The sequence below is a fragment of the Lepidochelys kempii genome, chromosome 15 (genome assembly GCF_965140265.1).
Source record: "Lepidochelys kempii isolate rLepKem1 chromosome 15, rLepKem1.hap2, whole genome shotgun sequence".
In the NCBI taxonomy this organism is placed as follows: domain Eukaryota; kingdom Metazoa; phylum Chordata; order Testudines; family Cheloniidae; genus Lepidochelys; species Lepidochelys kempii.
The window spans coordinates 12469809-12496515 of NC_133270.1; the positions used below are offsets into that span (position 1 = coordinate 12469809).

Genomic DNA, 26707 nt, shown 5'->3' on the forward strand with positions numbered 1-26707 from the left:
TCAGCGGAACATGATACTGACTGGATTTTATACCCATTCTTGGTAACTGCTGACTCCATTCCAAACTTAAGTATCTCAAAACAAGAAAATCGCTTAGAATTGTCGAGTGATCACAAAGACTAAATTTTCAAACCGGCAATTCTGGCTTCCTGTTAAAGAGAAGTATAAAGAACTCAGAGAGGAAGCTATGAAAATATTGCTTTCGCGTGCTTCCAGTTATTTCTGTGAGTCTGGGTTTTCAGCAATAATTTCTGTGAAAACTAAACACAGAAATAGTTCAACTTGGAAAACTATTTATATCTGGTGCTATTAGAAATTCAACCAAATACTGTACAATTACGGAGTCTGAAACAGGCCCATTCTTCTCACTAAAATCTTAGGCTGTGAACACGCAAAAACATCCATATTTTCAAATTATAGTTTTAAAAACCCAGCTTAAATCATATTATATAATTAAACAAACTGTATGCAGTTGAAAAGAAGTTGCAAAACCATTCAAACTCCCATGTCCTGAATCAGTAAAAAAACACAGAATTTGGTTGTGCGGAACCCCACAAGTTTTAAAATATTCATAAAGGAGCAACAGTACTCAAAAGTTTGGGAATCACAGTCAAAGAGCATCCTTGTATTCTATGCCAGACCATTACATTTCAGTAGAATTTAAAATACACTAGGCAGCATTCTGGGACTGGTAAACCTTCAAATATTCTTAGATTATGTACAAACAATGTGGCATATGATGGGGTGTTTGGCATAATTGTGAGAAAAACTATGAAGGAAAGATCTGAAATATTTAATCTTAGATTTATAGTATGATATTTATATAAAACAAAATTCTCAAGTACTTCCTTACTTGTTTATCTCACAACTGTGCCTCTAAATTCATTTATGAAGTGCTCTTTTGAAAGACCGGAGTTAACTTTGAACATCCTTTGCTGGTTTCTAACAGATTTCTAATGACTCTGGATATATTTTGCCTGCAAGACAACTGCAGGATTGAGCCCTTTTGTAACAATTGGACCTACAACTTTACCCGAATTGTGAGTTCAACTGTAAAAAGTATATAAAAGTTCATAAGATGTTACAATAACCTATAATAAGCAATGTTAACGGGGAAGGTACAAAAGGGAGACAATAACTGACGAAGTCTAAACAGAAAAAGGCCACATTAACATAATTAAGACTGTTAAAATTATGCTTGTTAAAAAAAAATGTAAAGCCAAAAGATATGTCAAATAATAAGCCTAATTAGTAAATAAATGATGAGGGGATGGACTATTCCACCTATCATTCCATTTACGGATTCTTAAAAGAAAAAGATTTTGTTGGGAAAGTATGAAAAAAACAAAACCAAGAGACAAAGGCTACTAGAGCAAGCTTCACGATCATGGCTGTTACGCCCCCTGGTTTTCTGGGACTCCAGGCCTTCATCGCCCTAATCTTGAGAAATGTCCTGAACAGACCGGGCCCGAGACTGGGTGACCTCTACTGGCTGCAGCTGAATCCCAAACACCACTCGGGATGACAGGTATTACCATCTTTGATACCATCTAAGAAACTGTCAAACAAGGGCACGTTTCCATCTAAGATTGGACTTTAACAGCAGCAGCAGCATCTCCTCCACCCCATCTCCGCTAATTTCTTCTCCGTTCCCCAAAAGGACAGTTATTGCCATAGTTGATACCATTTTAAACTTTCCAGATAAAGGGAAAGGGTACAAGAAATGTTGTTAAAATGAAAGCCTGCCTTAAGAGTTCACATTTAAAATGCTTTAACTGTTTTTTCCTTTTCGGTATCGTTAATAAAAAGTTTAAAAGATTTGGAAATAGTATGTTTGCCAAAATACTACCCAGGCTGAAGTCTCCGTATACCAAACCCCAGACCTCGTTTAATTAACACTGTTTAATGTAGGACACTGACTGGGCTACATTAACACTTTTAGTTCATATATTCCACCTAAATAATTACAACAACCCTTTGTTAAGATTCCCTCCAAGACCCTTTCCACTCAGCTAATCCCTTAAGGCTATATCCTTTTCCAGTTGAAGTAAATAATAAAATTCCTATTGTTGTCAACAGAACAAGTATTTGGCTCTTAATAAATGCTAGCCTAGTTTTCTTAACTATTGATGCCTTTGATATTATTTACCTGTACCTTTTCCAAGCTTCCTCTATTATTGCACCAGAAATGGGCACACCTTTCCCAGTATGTTTAATCAATGCTCTGTACAAAGTAATTACAGGACATGATTCTCCACTGTCTTGCCCTGGTATAGTAATTTATTCTTGTGCAAAGTGGGCGTAAAATATTGCTATTCTGGTTTGGTAGCATTCTACACCCACTTTTGCAGAGATGTAGAGTTCTACACATGGGGCAAGGCCACCACGTCACAATTTAATTAACTTAGTTGCCAGTTTGTTTTATAAGCATAAAAAAATTAAATGGCAAAAGGATATCAAACTCTAAGGAAATCCTAAGAACCAAGCTGAACAAAGATTGGTTGAAAATCTAAATGACAGAAAATAAAATTTAAGTGTAACCATTCATTGTTACAAATGGATCAAAACTCAATGCCTAGATTATCATATTGGTAAACAGAATTTAATAGGACAAATTATATCTAAGTATTTCAGATATAGTGCTCTGAGATGTGTAGGTTAGTGACATATTTCCTTGCTTTGGGCATGATCTCTCTCTCTCTCTCTCATTGAAGGCAATGGAAAGAATCCCTTGATTTCAGCGAGAGTTCTGGAACGGGCCCTGGAGGAAGTGTTGGATCTTATTTTTTTATTTTAACCAATACCCTTATTCTTACAGCATGCTCCAGTGTGGATCCCACTCTAGGTGCACATATTGAAATGTTTTCAAAAGCAGTGGCTGCTGAGGTCAGGCATGCACCCTGTGCTTCCTTGTGCCACCCAAAAGACAGTATAAAGGCTAGGGTGGCTGCAACCATCCCTTTGTTTCCTCTTTGTGACCATGGCCACGAAATAGAACCTGGTGTATATCTGACCCACTAGTCTTAGCTCTAGCAAAACTTTTATAAATCTTTAAGAAAATCTTCAGAACTACTTCCGATCTTCTATATAGACCTCTGTGAACAGTTTCCAACCTTATGAACTCTACAAGTCAGACACTTCTGTACAGAACACACTATAGACACCCACCCCTGTCCACCTATACAGGGCCCCTTAACCGGGGGGAGACAAAATCTGTGGGCTTTAATCCTGTCCATTCTACAATGGTCTAACCCCCCACTACCCCAAAAGAAGGACACAGTAGGACTCATAGATGGAGCATCATGTCGGTATACTTGTCACTCTCCATGAGAATGCGCAAGTTATGAGATGTAAGGCTAAAGCTCCATTTTCTGGCACAGTCCATGAAGGTTTCAGACCCTTGGGAGACAAATTCCGGAATTCTATCTTCATCCAGCATCCAACCTTGCAGACAAGCAACACTAAAGACCAGCACAAAATCCAGCAGCTGCATCAAAGCCATCTTCAACATCATTGGCATCAAACCTGGCACCAACACTTCTGGTATCAAAGAAGTCTCTTCAAATACAGAGATTTCAGAGGGATCTCAGTTTCATCCCATAAGGACAGATGCCATAAAGCCTCCAGACATAAATCCCACAATGCCCCACATGGTGTCAAGGGTTGAGGAAAAGCAGCATACAATGTAGCAGACAACTCTAGCACCAACCCCAGCTACAATGACCCACTCACTGGAGTCAGTGCTCACTTTGGAGGATGACCCCAGAGAACCAAGACCGTCATCTGAGCTAAGACATTTATCGACTCTAATAGCAAGAATCCCATATACTTTGGCACAACCCATGACAGTGGTCTACTCCTCACCATCACCAGGGCATACATTCTCCCCATCTCCCAGTTAAGAACTTTCTCCTCTGAGGTCAGTGATTGACACTATGGATGTGCCTCCCAGCTTACCCTATAGGGCTCAGCTGCCACCAATCTGTAAGGAATGGCTGTGGACTGACCAATACCCAACAAGACAGCTGTATTCTTATGGCATGCCACAGTGTAATTATTGGAGGTACAGGGATCCACTATCTCAGGCATTAAGATGCCAGTCTCAAGAGGAAGACGTTACTCCCCATTAGCATTCCTACACCAGACTACCAGGAAGAGCCAGATCCAGGGACAGATCCAGCCAGATCCAAAGCACTTTTTGTCTTCGTCACCTGATGAAGCAGTATCCTCAGCATTCGATATCAGACCAGACATAGTAATGTTCCAGAAGTTTCCTGTGAGGATTGACTGGCGATAGAGATGTTAGTCATAACTGAGAAATCACACAAGCTATTTGATGTCTTGTCAGCTTCAGATCCAGCCAGGATCATCTTCCCCACAAATGAGGGATTACTTGACCTCATTAAGGCCCTATGGCATACACTGACCATGCTAACTTCCACTGCAAAGCGAGTCAAGAAGAGGTACCAAGTACCTCCCTGGGAGTTTGAATATTTTACATCCACCACAACCCAAGCTCCTTCTTCAAATCCACAATATACTAAAAGTTGAATATGAGTAAGGCAAGGATCTGAAAAGGCTGGACCTTTTTGGATCGTACTTCTCAGCTTCCCTACAACTGCGTGCAGCTAACTGCCTTCCTAACATAAGAGAGAGTAACACTTACCTTGTGAAGGTACTACAGCCAAGAAGAGCCTCAAGACTAAAGAAGGTCAAGTGGTGGCCATGGATGCCTCCAAAACTAAGGCTACCTTTATGACCACTGTGATGACAATGTGCTAGCCCTCACAGCTCCAGGCAGTGGGCATTCAGAGAAACATATAGGCCATGACTGAGGGTTTGCTGCTTCAGGACTGAGAGCTGCTCAGAAAGAGGACAGATGATACTCTGTACTCACCAAAGGACTCAAATACCACACTCTCTGGGTATTTCCTCATTTGAAAGAAGAAAGGAGGTCTACTCCTACACCTGAGGAAACTCAACAAATACATATACCCTCTCAGATTCAGGATGGTAATACTTGCCTCCATCAGTCCATTTCTTCAAACTCAAGGGTAGTTTATAGCTCTCGACTTGAAGAATGCATACTTCCATATAGCTATCCATCTGGCCCACAGGAAATACCTCAGATTCAGTGGGACCCAACCATTACCAATACAGAGTTCTGCCTGTCATGCCAGTGAGAGTATTAACCAAATGCCTGGCAGTGCATGTAAGGAAGCAGGGAATCTGTGTACCCACCTCACCTGGGATGACTAGCTGATCAGAGGCAGGTCTCAATAAGAGACTACAACAGTCTTATAATAAGTCCTTTCCCTGTTCTCAATATTAATTTACTGAGCTGTACAATGTTTCCATTGCTACAAAACAGAAGGCAGAACATTCCTTGACTAAAGTGAGAAATGTGTTCTCTACTAGCAATGCAAACCATGTTCGATAACTTTAAAACAGTAAGACAAATGCTGCTATTATTTCATGTTGACGGAACAGCAAATGGCTTGTTTTACTGAGATAATCATTGCCAGTTTAAAATCCCTGTCCAAAATTAAAGCTGATTCATTTTCATTTTAATATAAAATTACCTTTTTGCACAACATGGTAGTGACTCAAAGTAGAGCTGGCAGAATACTACTAATAGTACTTTTACTAAGCCAAAGGTGAGGAATCTTAATGGGAAGTATTGGATCTTACCAATAACAAACGGAGAAGGTTTTTATGCCTGTGTACAGACCTCTTGAGATTGCAACTAGGGTGCCATTTATGATGGTGGATTTTTGTGATGTGGATACTCCCTCGTTAAGACTGGATTAAGATCAAAACTCATTTCACATAGGCCACTCAGTACACACCATCTGCTAGCACCATTTTTGTCATCACCCATCTCAGATGGATTTGAACCCATGACTGGCTTCAGATCACCCACCGCTAATTTCTTCACCAATCCACTGCTACCTCATCATTTTTATTATAGCTCTCAGGCCAAAGTAGTGCTACTATTACATCCTACTGGAAGTGTTTTTTCTTTAAAGGAAACAAGTGAAGATGTTGCGTAATCTGATTTATCTTTTACAAACGGTTGAATAAATACACTCACACACACCCCAAATATTGAAAACTAGACACCTTCCCCTAGCAGCAGGTAAATGGATCAAGGATGTTTGAGGGATTTCCCATTTTAAGTACAGGGAATACTGCAGTATAAACCCTTTTAACAGTTACTTTGCAAAATATACATACTTTGATATATACTTGCAAAAACTGTTTCACGTCAACAAAACTCACTCTCTTTTTTCAGTTTATCCCTCTACTAAAAGGCTGAATATTGTCCTGACCTGAACCACATCTCTGCTAATAGAATTATTCCTCTGCTCTCTCAAGGATGTGTGGGAGGGGAACAAATTAATCTCTGTACGTGCCTGAAAATGCCAATTGACATGCAGTGTTAATGCTGAGTCAAGACTGAAGACACACAGGAGAAATGAGCTGGGAAAGACATCTAAATGGAAGGCCAGGTTTTTTTTTGTAAAATACACAAGCAGGAGATGTAATCCATCATGAAAACTCAGTTCTGTTTCAACACTTGAAAAGAAAACATCCTCGTCACGTTGTCATTTTAAAGTGAACTCTGAAAATCTACAGGTCATGTTGACTTTGAAAATACTAAAAATTAAAGTTTATCCAACATGATGCAGTGAGGTAAATGACACATCCCAAGAGAGAGCAGGGAATGATGGTGTCATAGTCCGTCCTTTGAATTTCTGCTGAGGGAGGGCAGCTTTAAATTGTGGTCAGGGCTTGCACAGAGATGTGCTAAATCGGCACATTTCCCTAACTACTGTGGCCATGCCCCTTTCCACGCCATGCCTGCACACACATGATGTAAACCCCACAATGCAGGACCAACCTCTGGTGAACTTGATCTTATTCCCTACAGCCACCTGACTGCTTTCCTTAAAAATCCAGAGATATTAAATGCAAATGCCAGAGTTTATGCAACAGTAAAGTGGAGTGACAAAGTATTCTTAATTTGTTGAATTCCACAAGTTAAGGTTTCTCCTGACATGTTAAATTGGTTATGTTGAACAAAAAGGAAATTCTTTTTCCACGTTCTCCTTCTAGTGTAAGCTCTTCACCAAAATATCTAGCTTAACAGGACCCTGATTTGCTTTTCTGGATGAAACTGCAATATAAATGTTAAATAACTAATTTAAACTATCGTCCTACTGTTTCTTTTTAACCTATCCCATAAAATTTGCAGATATGTGCAAAGCTGCCACATCTGTGTTATGGGAGAAACATTAAGTTTTGGGAATTTGGTTGCTCTTAGTAGCTCATACTGAATGTCATATTAATGCTAAAAGTGGGGTAAAAGTGGTGGATGGTGGGGTAATACCTTTTATTGGACCAGCTTCTAGTGGTGAAGACCTGAAGAGCTCTGTGTAAGCTCAAAAGCTTGTCTTTCTCACCAACAGAAGTTGGCCCGATAAAAGATATTACCTCACCCACCTTGTGTCTCTAGGTGCCCGGGCCTGACTTGGCCACAACCACTTGCATCCATACTAGCACTAATTTTTTTTCAATACAAATTAAACATCTGTATGGATTACACCCTGTAAACCGGCTCCTGCTGAGCCCTTCACCAGTAGGGAAAGGACGGTAGTCCAGCAAGGCTGTCAAGAACACGTCAGCTTTTCTGTTCTCCTTCCCCCTATGTGATGCTGATGACTGTCTGGCTGCTTCCGGAGGCGGCACTACGACACGTTTCATGGCATCTCTGCGTGGACTGGAGTGACCAGATAGGTACCAATTACCGCCCACCGCTGGGCCTGATTTTCACACTTGGTATCTGGTCACCCTGGAGTGAGCTAGAGCGTTGGCAGAGCAGGATGGGTCTTAGGCCAATCCCTGTCTACCACTGGCTGACAAGCCCCCTTCAGTGCCCGCTGAGGAGACGGGGGTGGAGGGTCCTTTCCCAGTGCGACTGGATCCAGGACCCCGCCTGACCAGAGCAGCCGCCAAAACCGTTCTACCGTTTGGGGCAGTGGGTCCCGAGCACGGTGGGGACCAGGCCAACCCGGGGCGAGGTCCTCGCTCGCTGGGCACCAGTAGGTGGGAGGAGCCTTCAGGTGGGCCTGGCTCCGCCCTCTCCAGGCGCTGGGCCTGGCTCCGCCCCTCACGGCGGCCCAGAGAAACGGTCGACGCGCACAAACGTTCCAAGCGGCCCTCACCTGACGGAGGGAGATGCCGCGCATGCGCTGTCCCAACGCGTGTGCTGCGTAGTCTTGGCCTGCGCCCAGTTCCCGCCCTCTTACCCTAGCTTGGCGCTTGCGCAGTGTAGTAGCTCTTGTGAGGGGAGGGTCGGGGAGGGGGAGTGACGATCGCCGTAACGACCCCTCCCTCCCCGTTCGCTGCTGTCGGGTCCCGGAGCGGCTTCCCGGGAGCCGGGCGTGTGACCGACCGAGCGAGCGTGGAGGCGGCGCTGCCCGGTAAGGACCGAGCCCGGGAGCCACCCCCGGGGGGGCTCCGAGCCGTGCCGGCCACACAGGCCCTGGGCAACTGACCCCTTCTCCGTCCTGCCCCCAGCGTCCCCCCCGGGCCCGCAACTCGCCCCTGCCTCAAGCCCCCTCCGTGGCCTCCCTCTTCCCTGCTCGCCGCCCTCCCGCCTCGCAGCCTGCTCTCCGCTCCGGGGGCCCCCCCGGCAGCTCCCCCCCATCTTTGTTCCCTCGCTCCAGCCTGTCCCCTCCCCCTCGGTCTGTGCCCAGCCCTCCCCCATGGCGCTGACAGGCGCCAGCCTGGGCTAACCCTGCCGCGGCCGCTGCTAGAGCTCCCTTCCGGCCGGCACCAGCGCCCGCGTCTCCCGCCCTCGCCCCACTGCCCAGCCAGCGTGCCGCCCCTGCGCGGCTGTCATCCTCGCCTGCCCCGGCGGGCTCCCGCTGGGGCCGAGCGTGTCCTAGCTGCTCGGGGCAAGCATTTCTGCCTCGGGTACGGCGCTGGGGGCAGCGTCGGGGCGTAAATAAACCGTTCACCGAATATTTCACCCAGATAAGACACAATAAAGCCGTGTTATCTCACTCATCGGGCTTGTGTACGGTGTCCTGCCAAGAAAGGTAGCGACCCCCTCCCCTTCCACTCTGCTCCCTCCTTCCACCTTAACTCTCTCTGGCTGCCCTGCTGTTTCCTTACTCCTTCCCCCACTCTCTTGTTTACTTTCTTTCCTCGAGATCTATTCCCTTACCTGTTTTCTCCCTCCTTGCCTTACTGCTTCTCCCTGTACCCCCGTGCCCATGTAGGACTCCTTTCCTTTCCGTTTTCCCCAAGGCCTCTTCTGTATAGCTATTCGCAGGGGACCTGCAGACTAACCCCCGTGGGCTTTAGAACACTTTACTCACATATCACACTGTTCAAAAAAAAAAAAAAGACATTACAAGAAAAAAGTTTCCTTCATTATTAACTAAACAAAATCAACATATCCCACTGGCTACTTGTGACTTGATTGAAATAGTTGTTATGATTCTATTTAAATATTTTAATTAAGCAGCATTGTTTCCCTCATGTGTTGTTTTTTTTTCCCCCAAAGAGGCAAATTTAGCTGAATATGTTTCCAAGAAGAGCAGCATGTCCTAATTCTATCCTATTTGTAGTGGGATTACTGTGTAATGAAGAGAAATCATCACTACCAGGACTCTAATTTTGTGTGTGTGTGTGGCTACCTTTGCATATTTTTGCAGCTAGGAATTCCTAAACTTTTCATGCTGGCTAGGCAACGAATATAGAGAGTGGCCTTACACACGTAAATGGCAAAGAATGTACCCTCTAAAGCTCAGGCTCACTGTATTCCCTAGTCCCCCCACGTTATCAGAGAAGAAATCAAGGTGGTGGGGGTTCAGCACCTGCTGAGCACACGGCACTGAACTCCCTTCTCCTTACCAAAAAGCCTGGAACACGTTGTGGATGAAGTATTCTATCTATGCTGGTGGTTGAAATGGTTGGCACCTTCCTAGAGGACCTTTCTGCTAGAGTGAAACCAGTTATATTGGGAAGTGGTTTTACAGTGTGAATATTGTTCTACAGATATGAAGGTCCTATCTACATTAGGGCTCTTGAACATTTTCCCCCCACTGTTGGTAACACCAGTTCTTCTTCACCAAAGTAAACAACTTTGAGAGTCATAGAAAAGACTGGCTATTGCTGGCATGAGCACCATGTTGATTATAAAATAGTCTTGAAAGTGGCTCCCCCCCCCACTTGCTTGGGGTTTTTTTTTGTTTTTTTTTACCTTAGCAACATAAAAGTATCAAGTCTGGTCATCCTTGATTTTGTTGGAAGACCTTTGAGGTGTCTTGGGGATATTTGTGAATACCATAGGTGTTGTATCTCTAACAAAGTATTCCTTTTTTTCCAAAAATTTAGTTATTGTGGGTAAGTAGATGTTAATTGAAAACCCAAACCAGTTTTAAGTAGTTTGACTAAAAATCCCTTTTCCTCTCAGATGCTCAGTTTTTACTCTGTTGTCTCTTGTAATGTCACCATTTTGTTATTTCTCCAGTCGCTACAGTCAGCTGCCTGGGATTTGAATTTCTGTGTAAAACAGAGTTGCATTGGAGTGCATTATTTTAAGTGAATGGCTTTGGAATTATGAGACATGGTTGCATGCAGCGTCTTGGGGGAGGAGGTACAAAAGATGTGAGATCTGGGGGTTTAGAGGATTATATTTAACAATTTGCCAGACAAGAATGGACTTTTAGAACAAAAAGTGTGGTGGTTGTAACAATGGGGAAAACCCATTTGTGTGTTTTGAAGGACTGAAACCTACCAGAGCCGAAGGTTGCTGTTTGGGTGATCTCTGGTGTGCATGTCTAAGGTTCTTTTATTGTTTTTAATGGTCTGCTGTAATGCATTAAGAATAAATGTGCTTGCTTATAAAAAGCTGTGTGAGAACTTATATGTGAGGGTCATGATGCTGTTAGCCTTTGGAGAGAAAGTAAAGTGCAGATGCTGGCCTATTTAGGCATTCTGGCTTGCTGGGAACATCACAGTGTAGGCAGGGAACTGTGCAGACTGGAAATACCCAGGTCAAGAGGGAGAGAGACATGGGTCTCTAGCCAAGAGAGGTGATAGTTGGAGAGCCAGGAATCCAGAATGGGTGCCCTTGAGAGTCCATGGAGGAGGAATACAGGTTCTGTTACCGTGGTCTGTGATGCCAGGATCTTTAATTTTTCATGGGTTGCTTTTTATGTTCTGGAATTTATCCCTACCACTCAGGAGTGTAATAGCCCAAATTTTGTAATCTTCCAGACACTTTGTAAAAGACATCTTTTTGCTAGGGTTTGAGAAGAGGGCTGAAGGGTGTGCTTCCCATAATGATGAAGGGTTGGAAATTAGTTTATGTATGTGCCTGGCAGGCCAAGTTCCTGTTGAAATGATTATTGCAGTGCTTCTGGAATTTCACTGTACTGGATAATAGAGCATTCAATAGGTCTCTGTTACTGTTTTAAGTGTAAATAAATAATAGTACTTGTAGGTGACCTGCCTTTTTGGCTGCATTGTTTTCAAAAGGAGTTTTCTGGTTGCTTTTTACTTTTTAAAGCAAGGAATCCTTTACTTCTGTTTAGAAATCCTGTTCTTCAGCCTCTTATTTGTACCTTTGGAGTCTAACTAGCAAATATTGGCTGTAATCCTACAAATGCTTAAGCAAGTGTGTAACATTACTAATGTGAGTAAACCCATATGCTTCAATGGGAAAAATCATGTGAATAATGTTAAGCATGTGCTTCAGTGTTTGTTTGTTTTGATTACCCTAAAGATTTAATCTTTTTTCGTAATACACTTATAATGAAGAAGAAAAAGATAATTGGCTGTAGAGATTGAATGAGTTTGAGGATATGATTATGTGTATAGTCACAAGAAAAGTGTACTTATTCTGCTTTGATGGACTAATTTAAATTAAAATTACTTGAGAATTCACCATTGGGAGTACTTATTATTTAATACAACTTGCTGGTGATGGTTGGCTGCCATGTCTGAGCAGACACGACAAATAATGTGCCGTTTAAACTTTTTACACACACACAATTACATTCCTCTTCATAAGTAAGAGGACAATTGCGTTAATCATATTTATTTTCCTATGTGGTAACAATAGTTACTTTGATTTTTATCTTTGTACCTAATGTCTGAATGCCTCAGGATCTCTTAATGTTAGTTATTTACAAGAAATATGTTCCAAATAAACCACAGAGCAAGCTACTCAGAAATTAAACTGGGAAAGAAATGTAGTATGGGTGTAAATTACAGGATCAGATCCTAGGATTGCTCACTGCATAGGAAACGGAAGATTCTAGGATGAGGCACTTCTAACATCTTGTTAGGTGCTGTAAAGTAATCAGATCTTCTGGGAAGAATATTTAGGTGAAGCACACCAGTGTTCCTTACATACTTCATCTTTTAAACTTGGCTTCATTGCTAAGACTTAGACAAAATTTACATCTGTTTTCATACTGAATGTTTGGCAATTTTGCAATCCTCTTGCATCTTTTTGCAAAATTGCAGTCAAACTAGTGGACATCCTGGCACAAATTGGTGAGTATGATGAGTGCATATAAATCAGCATGCACTCTTTTACTGACCATTCCCTAGAGTTGAAACTCTAGATTGTCATATTTTGCTACATTCACATTTTTGATCATGTTAAAAAAACCTAGACATCTGAATAACTATTAGGGGGGTAGCCGTGTTAGTCTGTATCCACAAAAACAACGAGGAGTCCGGTGTTAGTCTTTAAGGTGCCACCAGACTCCCTTGTTGTTTTTCTGAATAACTGTGTATCTTGAAGACAATTGAAGTGGTTGTTGGTAATTTTGTAATTAGACATCAGTTACGGTAGTTTAATTTTCTTTGTGTTCCCTTTTTTAATCTAAAAGTTTACTTGACTTTGATCATCGCTTGAACCAGAGTTCATTACAAATAAATTAAGACATTATGTAATCAATATAACACAGGGACTGATGGTCTCTTCATTAAACGTTGAAAAGGAATTAATTTTTTTCTTTCCTTTCTGCACTCTTGTACAGAGGAACTACTTTTCTGTTAATGGAAAATAAACCTGTGGCTGCTTGAAAACAGTCTTGAAAAGACTTTTGGCCAAGAGTTTGAAATTCTTAGAACTCTTTGTTTAAATGTGTAGCAAGTTTCATTCTTAATTAAAAGCAGACATTGGTGTTGACACATGGGGCACTCTTTAAAAACTGTGATATGAAATTTCCTCAGTATTTTTGGGGGGGAAGGGGAGAGAGTCTTCATCGTATTTTCTTGTACAAATGACGATGCTAAAACTTTGGCAATCTTAAAATAGAAAAGTCTGTAAAAATGATCAGTGAAGTTTGACCTTTTTAGAGTTAGAGGTTAGCTGGTTTTACTTGCATTACTAAGTTCCACTGATCTTTATTCAGCAAGCAGTCCCTGAAATTTGACAGCAATTACTTTAACTGTGTATCCATTGGGCAGGAGAATTCTTATCTTTTGTTCTTACCCTGTCAGCAGCACTCCCTTGCTCATTACATATGGCTTTGCTTTTCCTAAACAAATATCCCTTTGTTTCTGTAATTCCCTACCTGATGGACATCACAAAGTCATATAGTAAGTATTGTCATCATATGGAGGGATTTGTTAGTGGAGTCCTTCAAGTTTTCTTTGGGAAAGTTCATGTGGTTTGTTCTACTTTATGGGCATCATGGTCATGCTGTATTGCCAAAATTGATCAGAACAAGTTTGCTTGCTTGCTCTTCACTGTGATTTGAAGATGAAAAAATTGATGAGTTCACCTGTATTTCTCCTCCTACCCCAGAGATGGCCAACCTGTGGCTCCAGAGTCGCATGCGGCTCTTCAGAAGTTAGTATGTGGCTCCTTGCATCAGTGCTGACTCTGGGGCTGGAGTGACAGGTGCTCGACCTCAGGCCCCGGCCCTTCCCGCCCCCTCCCTCACTGCACCCTTGCTTCTTCCCCCCTCCATCCCAGAGCTTTCCTGTACACTGCGAAACAGCTGATCGCGGCGGGCAGGAGGCACAGGGAGGGAGGGGGAGGTGCTGGTTGGCAGGGCTGCCAGCAGGCAGGAGGTGCTGGGAGAGGGGGCTGATGGAGGCTGCTGATGTATTACTGTGGCTCTTTGGCAATGTACATTGGTAAATTCTGGCTCCTTCTCAGGCTCAGGTTGGCCACCCCTGCCTTACCCCAAAGAAAAAGCAAATAGAATTTTACAAAGCAGTTTTATATCTTGGCTTGATATGAGTGAGTAAAGACTTAAATATGGGTCGTGAAGATGGTGCATACACTTTATTATGGAGTCAGCTGTTGGAAGCTATACCATCAAATTCCCTTTGGACTATCTCATCTTAATGATGTGGCATTTAGACAAGATAAATATTAGATGGGGTGCACCTCTAGATTCTGTTATTCCTTTGCTCTTTTTGACAAAAATTAATATATTACAATTGGCTTAATTCTCTTATGTATAATTCCACCACTGCCCTATTCTCTCCTACTTATCTAGTACAGAATTAGCAGGGATGGTTTTCTCAACTGTAAAGTCATCCTTCATTCTTTCCTGTGAGGATGTAGCCTCCTCTACACTAGGGCGGGGGATCGATCTAAGTTACGCAATTTCAGCTACGTTATTCACGTAGCTGAAGTCAATGTACTTAGACCTACTCGCCGCGGTGTTTTCACTATGGTGAGTCGACTGCTGCCGCTCCCCCGTCGACTCCACCTGCGCCTCTCGCGGCGGTGGAGTACAGGAGTCGATGGGAGAGCGCTCGGAGGTCGATTTATCGCATCAAGACTAAACGTGATAAATTGACCCCTCTGGATCGATTGCTGGCGGCCGATCCAGCGGGTAGTGTAGACATACCCTTGGTTTGAATAAAGTTTTAAAGGTGACTTTGCACTACTGCTGAAGAATGAATGCATATATCATTATTCCACTTTACAAATGAAAACCAAAGCACAAAGATACAGTGATTTGCCCAGGTTCTTAGAGAAAGTCATAGAAGAGCTGGGAACAGAACCTTGTATTCTGCTGTAATAGTTTATATGTAATGATGGAATGCCTCATAATAGTGTCTGAGTAAAATTACTTCAAATATATGCTTAATTGCACTAAATTTGGTCACTCAGGCCTACCCTCCTTTGTCCAGTGCTTTGAATCTTACAGATGTGATAGTATAAAATATTAGGTCCATATTATAGAAAAGAGAATAGTCACTGAAAGGCTGAATGACTTGTCCTGTGGGATAGTGCATTAGGCCTCAGCCTCTAAGCCAAAAGACATGGGTTTTACTCCTCAGTCTGATGCTTTCTTGCTGTGCACTCTTGGGAACCTCTTATCCCATTTATAAAATGGGGATATTTTTATGAGTTGGATGAACCTTGTTTGTTCTTAAAACCTTATTGAAGTTGGTAAGTGTGAACTCACCCTTCAGTTAGCTGTAAACATAAGCCCCGCCTAGGACAAAAGGTGTGTGTGAACCTGCCCAGGAGCTTTTAGGCTGAGTATCGTTTTGGGTAGGTGTGTTTGGGAGTGTGAGAGAACACACAGATACTGAGGTCACAGACCAGAACAGAGAAAGAGAGGCATAGGAAAAGAGACAAGGAAAAGACAAGCAGAAGTATGGAAGATGCTAGGGAGAATGATTTTTGCTTCTGATGTCGGCTAAAGGGGCCTTGGGGGGGGGGGGGCTGGTAATCTAAGAAACTGTTCTTGGTTCCTTCTGCATTCAGAGACAGAGGAATTTGTACAGTTCTTGTATATAAGACTATTTCAAAGAAATACCTGGCTACCACCAATTTCTATACCTAACTGGAACATCCACAGGGGCCCTGACTTTGACTAGCTGCTCAGGTCAAAAAGGGGATAAAAATATTAATGCTTTACCAGGCTCTGAATATTAAATAGAAATATTTTATAGTTCTTAATAAATTCAGCAGTTACCTGCTGTCTAGAGCTCGGAGGAGTACAGAGCACTGCATGATATAGTACAAACATTTGTCAGTATGTCCTATATCTGTTCCCTTCCACACAGTCTGGAGGAGGTGGGAGATTTTTATGATCTATTAATGAGAATAGATTAGGTTGCAGGAAGAGTGACATTTTTTAAAAGAAAATGAGAAGCTATCCATAGAAAAGGAGTGTTCAGGCCTTGTTGGAGGAGTTTGTGTAGTCGTCTGAACATAAAGCTTGCAAATATTTACTCTCAATGAACCAGTCAATAAAGATGTGATTTATGGGAATGCAAACTAAGCCCAAGCAGGGTTTACTTGCATTCTCAAGTTAGACACAGCAAGTTTCAGGCTGTTTACCATGTAGATTTTTTTCAGATGAGGCTTTAAAATATGAAAGTCTGCTTGCTGTTTGTGAAGCATTCTTCAAGAATGGGGGTTTGCTTTTGTCATTTCATGAAACTTTTTTCCTCTCCAGCTGTTATGCAGTATTGTCTGTGTCAGTTGCTGCTACTCCTAGAGTTTCATTGTACTGTACGTATATAACGTGTAAAGTGTTTTAGGAAGAAAGGTTCTATGTATGGTTAAAATACACTTGCAGTATACTCCATAGGAACAAAATACGTTAAGAAGCTGTTACAGCTTCTTCCCTCTCTCTCCAAGGAAACTCTTAGGCTAAGGATAGTGATTAGTAATTACTAATTCTTAATTGGGGCAATGCTGGCATGAATGTAGCTAAAACAAAGTAAGTTACTGGTGAGTAACCAGACAAGGCCTCTGTCTTGGGCAACTAGATTCCAGTGCCTCAGTTAAGGATCATGTTCTTATGGAATCAGTAAAATAGTTCTAGAATATGGAATTTGCACACACTGTCAGTTCTTTGCCAGCCAGAAATGGAATTTCCTTTTACTTCCTTCTGCAGGGCAAGTTGGAGAGATGCTGGGAGAGGAGCTCAGTGGGTTTCTGTCATCTCTGTAGGCAACAACAGGAGGGAGCAGGGTGCTCAGAGGTGGGTCCAGTAACCAATCTTGAGCCCCCTACAGTGTTCACCTTCCCTTCTTTGCCATCTTTTCGGGGGGGGAGGTGGGGGGCATGTGTGTGCTTCTCCCCTATTCCCCAGTCTACACAAAAAATATACCTGCATGCAGGGTGGATAAAAATCAATTATTTAAAAAAAAAATCCAAAAAATCAACATTTTTTATTTAAATTGGATCTTTTTTATTTAAATCAGATTTTTTTTGCTAAAATGCTTTTTGAGGAAAAAGGCTATCTAAAGATAGTTTTAATTAAGATACATTATAGCTCAAAGATATTTCATCATGGAATAGAGATTATAAATTTTAATTCTATACTATGAGACAATATATTCATGTAATGTTAAAGACAAGTTTTTTAAACGAGTTCCAATAGTTCATGGATTAGGGACCCAATCTTATGGGATTCCACAGGCTTCTGTATAGATTATTTAGGTTAATCTTTCTATCTACCCAATGGGGCTCAGTCTAGAAGATGCCATTAGAGATGCTTAGTTTTGCAGTTCTCAAACTGTGGATTTGTTTTCTAGAGGCAGCGTGCTTGTTAACAGGAAAAAATGTTTTTAAATAAATATATAGAGGTGAGAAATAACAGACCTTAACTCTATTGTTTCTCTGCAAATTTGTGTACAGAGTCAATCCCTTACCTCTCTCTAAAAGGACAAAATTTCAGAAAGTTCAGTGAATAGAAGATTGTTGGGGGTGGAATAGATCTGGACAAGGAGAAGAAGTCTGGAGATAAATGTGAGAAGTGAGGGACATGTGCTTCTTTTGTTAAAATATTGTATGTTTGCTGTTGAAGAAAAAAATCCAGAATACTTAAAGTTGTTGTTTTTAGTTACATAAAAACATTTTAATGTCTGTCTGGTGGTGTTCTCCTCCTATACAGCATGGCAAGAAAATCCTCCAAATATTAAGGATTAACTTGTTGAATTGGACATAGTTCACCTCCCAATGATTTCATAAATATCTGCTTCAATTACTTTTGGTAAATGAAATAACCAAACATTAATTTTCTGATGTAGCTGTAAAACTAATCTGAAACGTTTTCAAAATAAATCCCTGTTTAAAAATATATGGTGTGTACCTTCTAAAAACAAAGCCTACATCTATATCTGAGTTGTGAAGAATATGTATTAAGGTTATAACAACCAACAAGAATGCACTTATGTAGAAAACCATGATTAAATTGAGTTTTCCTGACTAGTGATTTAAATCAAATCCACCCTGCCTGCATGTCTGCGTAGTGGTGGTGGGGATTTACAAATGCACCTTGCTAGATCTATTTCTTTCGCTTCCCCAGTTCTGGGATGGGAGGAGATCTTCCCATTCCCTCCAGAGAGCTCCAGGTTTTGGGATAGGGGATGTCACAGGTGATCTACCTGATAACTCTGTCACCTCTCCCTTGTCGCCCCTCTACAACCTGCATCAGATTAGTTTTTTGGCACAGGTGCTCCTTTTATGTTGGTCTTAGGGCTGCTAAAGCCTGTTTAGGCAACCATTGCTGCTCATGCTGGCTTTGCCGCTTCTGCTGATATAGGAGTATACCTGGGTGGGGCTTCAGACTGGAGAAAGGATAGGATCAGGTATGGGGCCCTTAAATACAGAAATAAAATTTCTTAAAAGGTAAACACTGGCCACTTACTCTGACCATTATTTTTGTGAGGAGTTATGTCAGTGGGTGAAAATCACACTGTAAAGGACACAGCTTGAAATCTAGTCATTTTAAAAAATGAATTAAAGTTTTAGTTTTAACTCAAGGGCAGGTGCTGGACTTATCCTGCCAGTTTTTGTGGTCTTACAATTGCTTTTTTTTGAATGCTTCTCTTTCAGTTTTGCTGTGTAAAACACTCATACCTGCAGGGAGAACTGACAGCTGGTAAGTGGGGACACTGACTATATGTATAGTGCAGTAAGCAATCAAATGAGCAAAAGATGTGGAAGGGGGCTACTTTTCTCTCTCCTGTTTACCTGATGCTCAGCATCACTCATCTTAGGTGTTACTTGTAACAATAGAAAGAAAAAACATTTTCAGAGTGTAATTTTTAGGTTGATCATGTCCTTTTATTAAACTAACAGCGTTTGTAGCTAAAGCAAGCCAGTCAGTCATTGGTCAGATGTGAGTTAACAAAGCCCGTTGCCAACTGTGTCCACATATCTATTCAGGGGACACCATCACAGGGCCTAATAACATCAGCCACACTATCAGAGGCTCGTTCACCTGCACATCCACCAATGTGATATATGCCATCATGTGCCAGCAATGCCCCTCTGCCATTTACATTGGTCAAACTGGACAGTCTCTACGTAAAAGAATAAATGGACACAAATCAGATGTCAAGAATTATAACATTCATAAACCAGTCGGAGAACACTTCAATCTCTCTGGTCACGCAATCACAGACATGAAGGTCGCTATCTTAAAACAAAAAAACTTCAAATCCAGACTCCAGCGAGAAACTGCTGAATTAGAATTCATTTGCAAATTGGATGCTATTAATTTAGGCTTAAATAGAGACTGGGAGTGGCTAAGTCATTATGCAAGGTAGCCTATTTCCCCTTGTTTTTTCCTACCCCGCCCCCCCCGACGTTCTGGTTAAACTTGGATTTAAACTTGGAGAGTGGTCAGTTTGGATGAGCTATTGCCAGCAGGAGAGTGAGTTTGTGTGTGTGTGTGTGTGTGTGTGTGTGTGTGTGTGTGTGTCCCGGGGGGGGTGGGAAAGGGGGGGCTGAGAGAGCCTGGATTTGTGCTGGAAATGGCCCACCTTGATTATCATGCACATTGTAGGGAGAGTGGTCACTTTGGATGAGCTATTACCAGCAGGATAGTGAGTTTGTGTGTGTGGTTTTTGGAGGGGGGTGAGAGAACCTGGATTTGTGCAGGAAATGGCCCACCTTGATGATCACTTTAGATAAGCTATTACCAGCAGGACAGTGGGGTGGGAGGAGGTATTGTTTCATGATCTCTGTGTGTGTATATAATGTCTGCTGCAGTTTCCACGGTATGCATCCGATGAAGTGAGCTGTAGCTCACGAAAGCTCATGCTCAAATAAATTGGTTAGTCTCTAAGGTGCCACAAGTACTCCTTTTCTTTTTGCGTGCTAGAACTGGAACTCTTTTCTGTCCACCAATGCTATTAACCCAGAAACCCAGTCTTCAGAGTAATAGTTGATTAATTTTCCATGAAAATGCAGCCTAAGGCTCTTGCTGAGGACTACATTTTTTGTTGTCTGTGTAATACTTTTATGACCTGAAATGGAGCTGTAACTGATATACTGAAACTCTGTGTATTATTCCAACTGCTGGCCCATTTTTGCTAGTTTGAGTATAACTTTTAAAATTTACCAATGGGATATGGAAAACAATAACATTAAACAGAGCCTTGTTTTGCTGCTGGCATGACAGAAACCTTAAAGGAGAACCATGCCACACTTTATATTTTTCTTCTTCGATTTTCTTCAGTGTTTCTTCTTAATGTGCGTTTTTGACAGTTAAACTTTGTTTCAATTTGCATTATAGTGGGCTTATATATACATTCAAATACACATACAAATGTGGATCCTAATATTGCTAACATAGCAAATCCTATATAATTGTACTGTGGACTGTATTCTAAGTCACTGGTATAGCACTTTTGAGGAATAATTATTCCTTTGTTCCATTAACTCACTTGGAATTTTTTCCTCATCTCTAGTTTTAATTCCTGCAAGAAATGAATTTCTTGGAAAATCCAGTTAAGAAACAAAAGGAATCCTTCTGTAATAGAAAGTTTATACGGGTGCACTATCTACAAAGGTTGTTATAGGGATACAATTATCTTAAATTTGTTTTAAAATTAATATACATTTGGAATCCTTGTGTGAGCATTCTGTATTTTGCAATTCAGTTTCCAGAAAACTTAGCTGAACTTTTTAACGGCAGAGTTTGAGTTAACTAGAAGCAGTCACTGTTTTTTCTCCACAGTGTCTTGATATACCTGCTGGTTAAATTATAATACCAGCTTAAAAACAAGAATGAATTTTTTTGTTTTATTAAAAGATGGAACACAGTTCATCATAAATTAGGCAGTTCTTCTGTGAATGTTTCTATCACTTGTCTGGAATGCTAAGTATTAGCAGCCGTTAAACATTGCTCAAAGAGACATGGGGCTTAATTTTTCTCCAAACAAGGAGTAAGGAAATCAGGATGCTTAGCATCTAGTTTTTGCCCAGTGATTATTCCACAATTTATAGAGAAATGTACTTTTTAGTTTGTGCTCCCAAAATAAGTAGGAATTCAGATACTTCACCCTTAATTTGTATTTTCTGAAGTTCTGGTTCCCTGTACAAACCCATTAAAAAGAAACTACATGAACTTCTAGGGAGCTCAGAAATGATAATAGAGTTTCTTCCTTCCCTGTCCCTCTACCCAGAAGCAAGGCTCAAAGCACTTGTGGAGCTCATGGGCTGAAAGTATAAGCTACATCTGCTATAGCACTAAGAGCTGGAATTCACTGCATCTGTGTATAGTACAGGCAGTCCTCCACTTTACTACATTCGACTTACAACGAACAGCACTTATGATGTTTCTGAATTGACCCCCTGATTCGACTTACAACAATTGGTTTAGACTTTATGATGCTCGGTCCTGCAGTGGAGTGAATTGTGATTCCGAGTTACAATGTTTCAACTTACAACTCAATTTTCAGGAACCAATTGTGTCATAAGTCCGAGGACTGCCTGTATATCAATTCACTGGCCAGCCCGTAGTTTGCCCAAAAATTTCTGTCTATGCTCCGGCATGGGGAATTTCAGCAGAATGTGGTTCTCTATCGTGAAGGGGGCTGTAAAACCTCCTGTGCATAGACTTTCCTTCCCCCCACCCCAGTGGCCTTCTGTGACTGCTCAGTTGGCCATAGTTTGTCCTTAATTATTTATTTTGAAATTTTACACTGTTAGAGGTGAATGGCTTTTGGGGCAGGGAATGTGTGGATGTGGATATGAAATGACAGTTACTCCTGGGAGAGTTCTATGCCAGTGTTCATGTGCAGAATTCCTGTCTGCTGCAGATTTCTTTCCTTCCCCGCAGAAAAATTACTTTCTGACGAGGAAACAAAGGGAAGCTGCACGAATGGTCACATGTCCCTCCCCAGCAGCGTGGGCAAGTTGTTTCGGGCAGCTGGCGGAGAGGTAAATCGCTGTGCGGCAGGTGGGGTTTGGGATGGCCCAGCCAGGGCTGAGTCAGAGCCACTGGGCACCAGGGCTAGGTCAGATTAATTCCCTGTCCCTCCCCACCAACTTCCACCCCTGCACGGAGATGAATCCCTGCCGACCTCCAGCCCCCTGCATCCGGACCCCCACCGCTGATTCCCAGTATATGAACCCCCACTGCTGCACCCAGGCCACTCCAGCTTAGCCTCCCACACTCAAACTCCCACCCTGACAAGCCCTACCCTCCTATGCAGCTGGACCACCCCACTGAGCACCCTGCCTCCCCAACCAGCTGCACCTGGACCCCCATCCTTCCAAGCCCCACTCCCACAGCAGTCGGACCCATCCCTGCTGAGTGAGTTCCCCCCCCCGTTCCCCCACACACACTCAGCCCTAACCACCTTCAACTGGACCCTCTGCAGATTCCCATTGCCCCTTTGCATCCAAATCATCCCGGACTCCCCACTGAGCCACCTGTACCCAGATTGCCCCAGAGAGAACCCTCTCACCCCACACCTGTATCCTTCCCACACTTAGCCCTGCCACACTTGGATCCTGCCGGGCTGAGCCTGCCTGCCCATATCTGATGTGCCTGATGGAGAGGGGCAGGGCCCTGGGATGTTTCTGGGGCAGGCCTGGCCCTTGCACTGTCAGGTGCAGCCTCGCTGCTGAGTCTGTGTTGGGAGAGGGCAGGGAGCTGCAGGGTGATGTCCCACCTCCGTGCAGCCAGTGCCCTGTGCTCCCCGCTGCCATGCTGGAGCCTCCACATTTATTTATTGACAAAATTTGCAGAATTTTAATTTTTTGACACAGAATTCCCTCAAGAGTCAACAGTCTAGTGGGGCCAGCACCCTTAATGGCTTGGGAAGCTCTGTGACCCTTTGTTTTTGGTAGGTGTTTTATAATCTGTTTCTTGGACTTTTCATAAGATACTGTTAATATACTCACTGGAATTTGGGAGGTCTCTATTTTTTTTTCTGCTGTGATTCATGGAATTCTCATGAAAAGGCCATTCTACCCTTCTCTTAATGGTTCTTATGTAGCTAGAACTATTGTTCAATAACTTCTTTAGGTTATATATTTTTCATTTCATACATAGAAGATGTGATATCTTGTTCACTAAGGAATATCTCGGGCACTTTTTTCCAAGGTTCTCCTATAATGGCATGATTGGCATGAGTAATCTTGTTTAATAGAATGGATGAGATGTAAATTACGACGACAAAACCAAGAACTGTTAAAATAAACCACTAGTTAATCTATAAGTAACATAAATTTAGTATTCATAGGGAAAGATGCCCCTCCCCTACTCCTCATTTACAGAGTTATGGAGTGGAACATTTTAATTGATGTCCAAACAGTAACTCTGAAAGAATCTCATGCTGTTGGGCAGCCATACCATATCGGTTTGTAGTACAGTGTTGTGCCTTCTTATTGGGCAAAGCATTTTAAAAATGTTTCTGGAGTTTTATTTGCAGCTGATATAAAAGTGTAGGACTATCTGCATCTGTCTCCACTAGAACGGTGAGGACAGACTATTGCACAGTATTGGTTTTAGTTTTCTGCTGTATGTGTTCTGCTGAAAGAGAAGTCAGGCAAAGGAAACAGGTTAGAATGAATGTTCACATTCTGCTTATTGTGGCTTGTTCTTTCCCTCTCTTGCTAACACTGACTTATTTGATGTGATTATTTTTGACTTGTTTTAGTCCTCCTTTTTGTTATTTATGCCCTAGTTCATAATTCATGTATGGTGTTGACATTCTCTCTCAGTGCAACATTAACACAAAAAAACTCCTCCTATAATATCACTTTGGATTTAGCTATATAGGTCTTGTCCCTCTCTCTCTCTCTCTCAGTATTTTTTCATTTATTGCTAAATCCACACTGGATTCTGACTTACATCTAAAAGAATAAAAAATGGGTAAGTAGACATTTTTGTTTTCAGTTCCCTTCATGAGAAGGGGTTGTTGCAAGTTTTGATCCTTAAAAGATAATAGCAAAGTTTTTGCAGATGCTTTTCATAGTACGCTCTGAAACTTATTAGTATTGAATTCCTACTTGAGTGCAGTCTTTGGGTATTTATAGCATCATAACTGTCTTACTATTATAAAATGTTTTGGAAGGATTTTTAACTGCCATTTTTAAACAGTAGTGTTGCACTGAAACTTAGTATTTGAGTTTTTGGCTTAAAAATGAATTTGTGTATATTGTCTATATCTGTTAATTAATTCAAATCTAAAGTGACCAAAAATAATTTCAGGTGCTTGTTTTAGGTATTTTTCTTTTTTTCATGTTGAAAAAAGATTCTGTACATATCCAAATACATTATTATCTACATACAATTTTTGTCTACATTAAATGTTTTGAAACAGTTTTCATTAATACTCAGTGTTTCAGTAATAACCAGTGGCCCCAGCTAGGACTGGGGCACCATTGTGCCATACACTGTGATTATAGAGGCAGGCATGATCCCTGATCTGAAGGGTGTAATTTTTTGAGTCCTATCTGAAGGTATTTGTTTTTTTGGGTGTAAAGTTCTCTTTTTCCAAATACCGTAGAAATATTTAGTCACATTACCATGTAGTTGCTATTCTTGGAGTATATACTAGTAATTTTTGAATGAAAATTACAGCAGTATGTTTTCTCTGAGCTTCACTATGAATAAAAACCATCTGATCTTGAACAGATACTTTATTTTGTTATATTTGCTCTCATAGGGCTAGATCCTACGTTTATTAAAGTCCGTGACAAAGCTCACATTTACTTTAGTGCAAGATTAAGGCCATAATTCAAGTGCAGAAAGTCTAAACTGCATCTTTCTGTGAAAATGTTTTGACTGCCTATATTTGTATCTTTTTTTAGACTAATCTGGTGACTTTATTTGCTGCAGTAAACCAGTTCCTCTAGTCTATGTAATTACATACAAATAGTAAAATATAGAAAGGTGTAAATCTGAAAGGGGCATTGGCTACAGAAAGACACACAGTTTGGGATGGGAATACTAACACATTTTGGACAGGTATGCAAACTTTAAATTTATTTTAATTTCAAAGGAGATTTCAGATTAACCAGGGTTTTTTAAATAGATAACTAGATTAGCCAAGCAGTCCCTTAAGGCTCATCCTCTCAGTTTCCTTGTTTTTAAATTGTTCATTTCTTCCTAACCATTCTTAGGAAAGGCTAATAACATGAAATATCCAAACACTTTTCCTTATGCTACATCAACCACATATTATATTTATATCTTTCACATGCTCTTTTCTTACCACCACAGAGGGTATTCTTGATTTCATTAGAGCAGTGAGATATTGGCTGTACAAGGTGCTTGTCTTAAGTCAAGATATAACTTGAATTTTGCCTGCAACCTGTTTTACAGGTACACAGGCAAAGCTTGTATGCTTTAGAACAGTAAACAAAATTATAAGAAGAGATCCCATACTTCATCATAGTGCAAAAGCTTGCTCAAGAAATAATAATCCTCACATCTTGAATTTTGCCTGTGCCATATATTTTTCACAATTTAATAAAGCACAATCTTTTGTCATAGATGAAAGGATAAGAATATTTCTCATCTTGGGTGTGAATATATAGTTAATATTTGTCATATTTTAAATAGTTGCAAATTATCACTTGATAAATGATACGAGTGTAGGTGTGACAACTTGGTCTTAGCTCTGAGCATTTAAAGGGTAGGGTTTAATACAGTGTGAGGAATTGGGAAGATCCATATGTCTTGGTTGACCTTTACTGTTAAGTCAGATTAGTTTCAGTCTCCAACTACAAATCAAACAGGGCGCTTGTAGCAATTATAAGTCGCCTGTAAATAATGTAAAGTTGAGAAGGCCGTAGTAACTGTAGGTTTTTCCCTGAAATCATAATTTAAAAAAAAAATTTGTCCCTTGAATTCTTCTGTCTTGTGCATAGACATTCTGAAAGGTCTTTCATTGATTATATAATGCTGTCTGTAAAACAGAGCAGAATTTGTTACACAAATGTGGTGGTAGTTAAAAGCTTTTTTGGCTTTCTGATCGTTCAAAAATGGCCAAACTAAAATGTTCGAATTCAGGGATGGGAGAAGAATCTTGCTGTAATCAGCCATATCAAATGGTTGACAATGAGGAAGGTTTAGGTTATAAACAACCATTTAATTGCAAATTCCTCTTACTTTCTATTTGCCAATTACATGTAATTGCCAGGGGAATAGAAGAACACTTGTGATCAGTTGTAATAAATTTCAGGAGTTTAAAAATGAAAAGTGCTGCTGCTAACAGTATCTGCAGATTTGAATGCATCCAAATAATACATAAAGGTTTTTAAGTTGAAAGAAATTTAAATTTAAAAAGTAGTTTGTGTGCATATTGGGCAAGGGGAGTCGTGTAAGGTTCTTTTAGGCATTTATTTTGTTAAACGTTATTGGTAGTCCTGATCACTGCATTTATATGCAGCATTTCTCCACACTCTGAATCATCTCTAACCATTCATGTAGTTCAA

At 41.2% G+C, this 26707-nt stretch overlaps 1 protein-coding gene across 11 annotated transcripts in view; it reads left to right on the forward strand.

Annotated features, from left to right (window-relative positions):
• The first annotated feature begins 8308 nt into the window (after window positions 1–8308).
• SPECC1L (sperm antigen with calponin homology and coiled-coil domains 1 like) overlaps window positions 8309–26707 on the forward strand; it is a 114403-nt gene continuing 96004 nt past the window's right edge. For 4 of the 11 annotated variants that reach the window (XM_073312790.1, XM_073312799.1, XM_073312798.1 and 1 more), the window contains exons 1-4: window positions 8309–8486; window positions 16914–17000; window positions 17660–17770; window positions 18860–18905. The gene's annotated coding sequence lies outside the window, so the exon portion shown is untranslated. Of the gene's footprint in view, window positions 8487–8686; window positions 9108–16913; window positions 17001–17659; window positions 17771–18859; window positions 18906–22094; window positions 22196–26707 lie in introns of those variants that run through there. The other 7 variants (XM_073312792.1, XM_073312800.1, XM_073312791.1 and 4 more) reach the window with 6 other exon arrangements.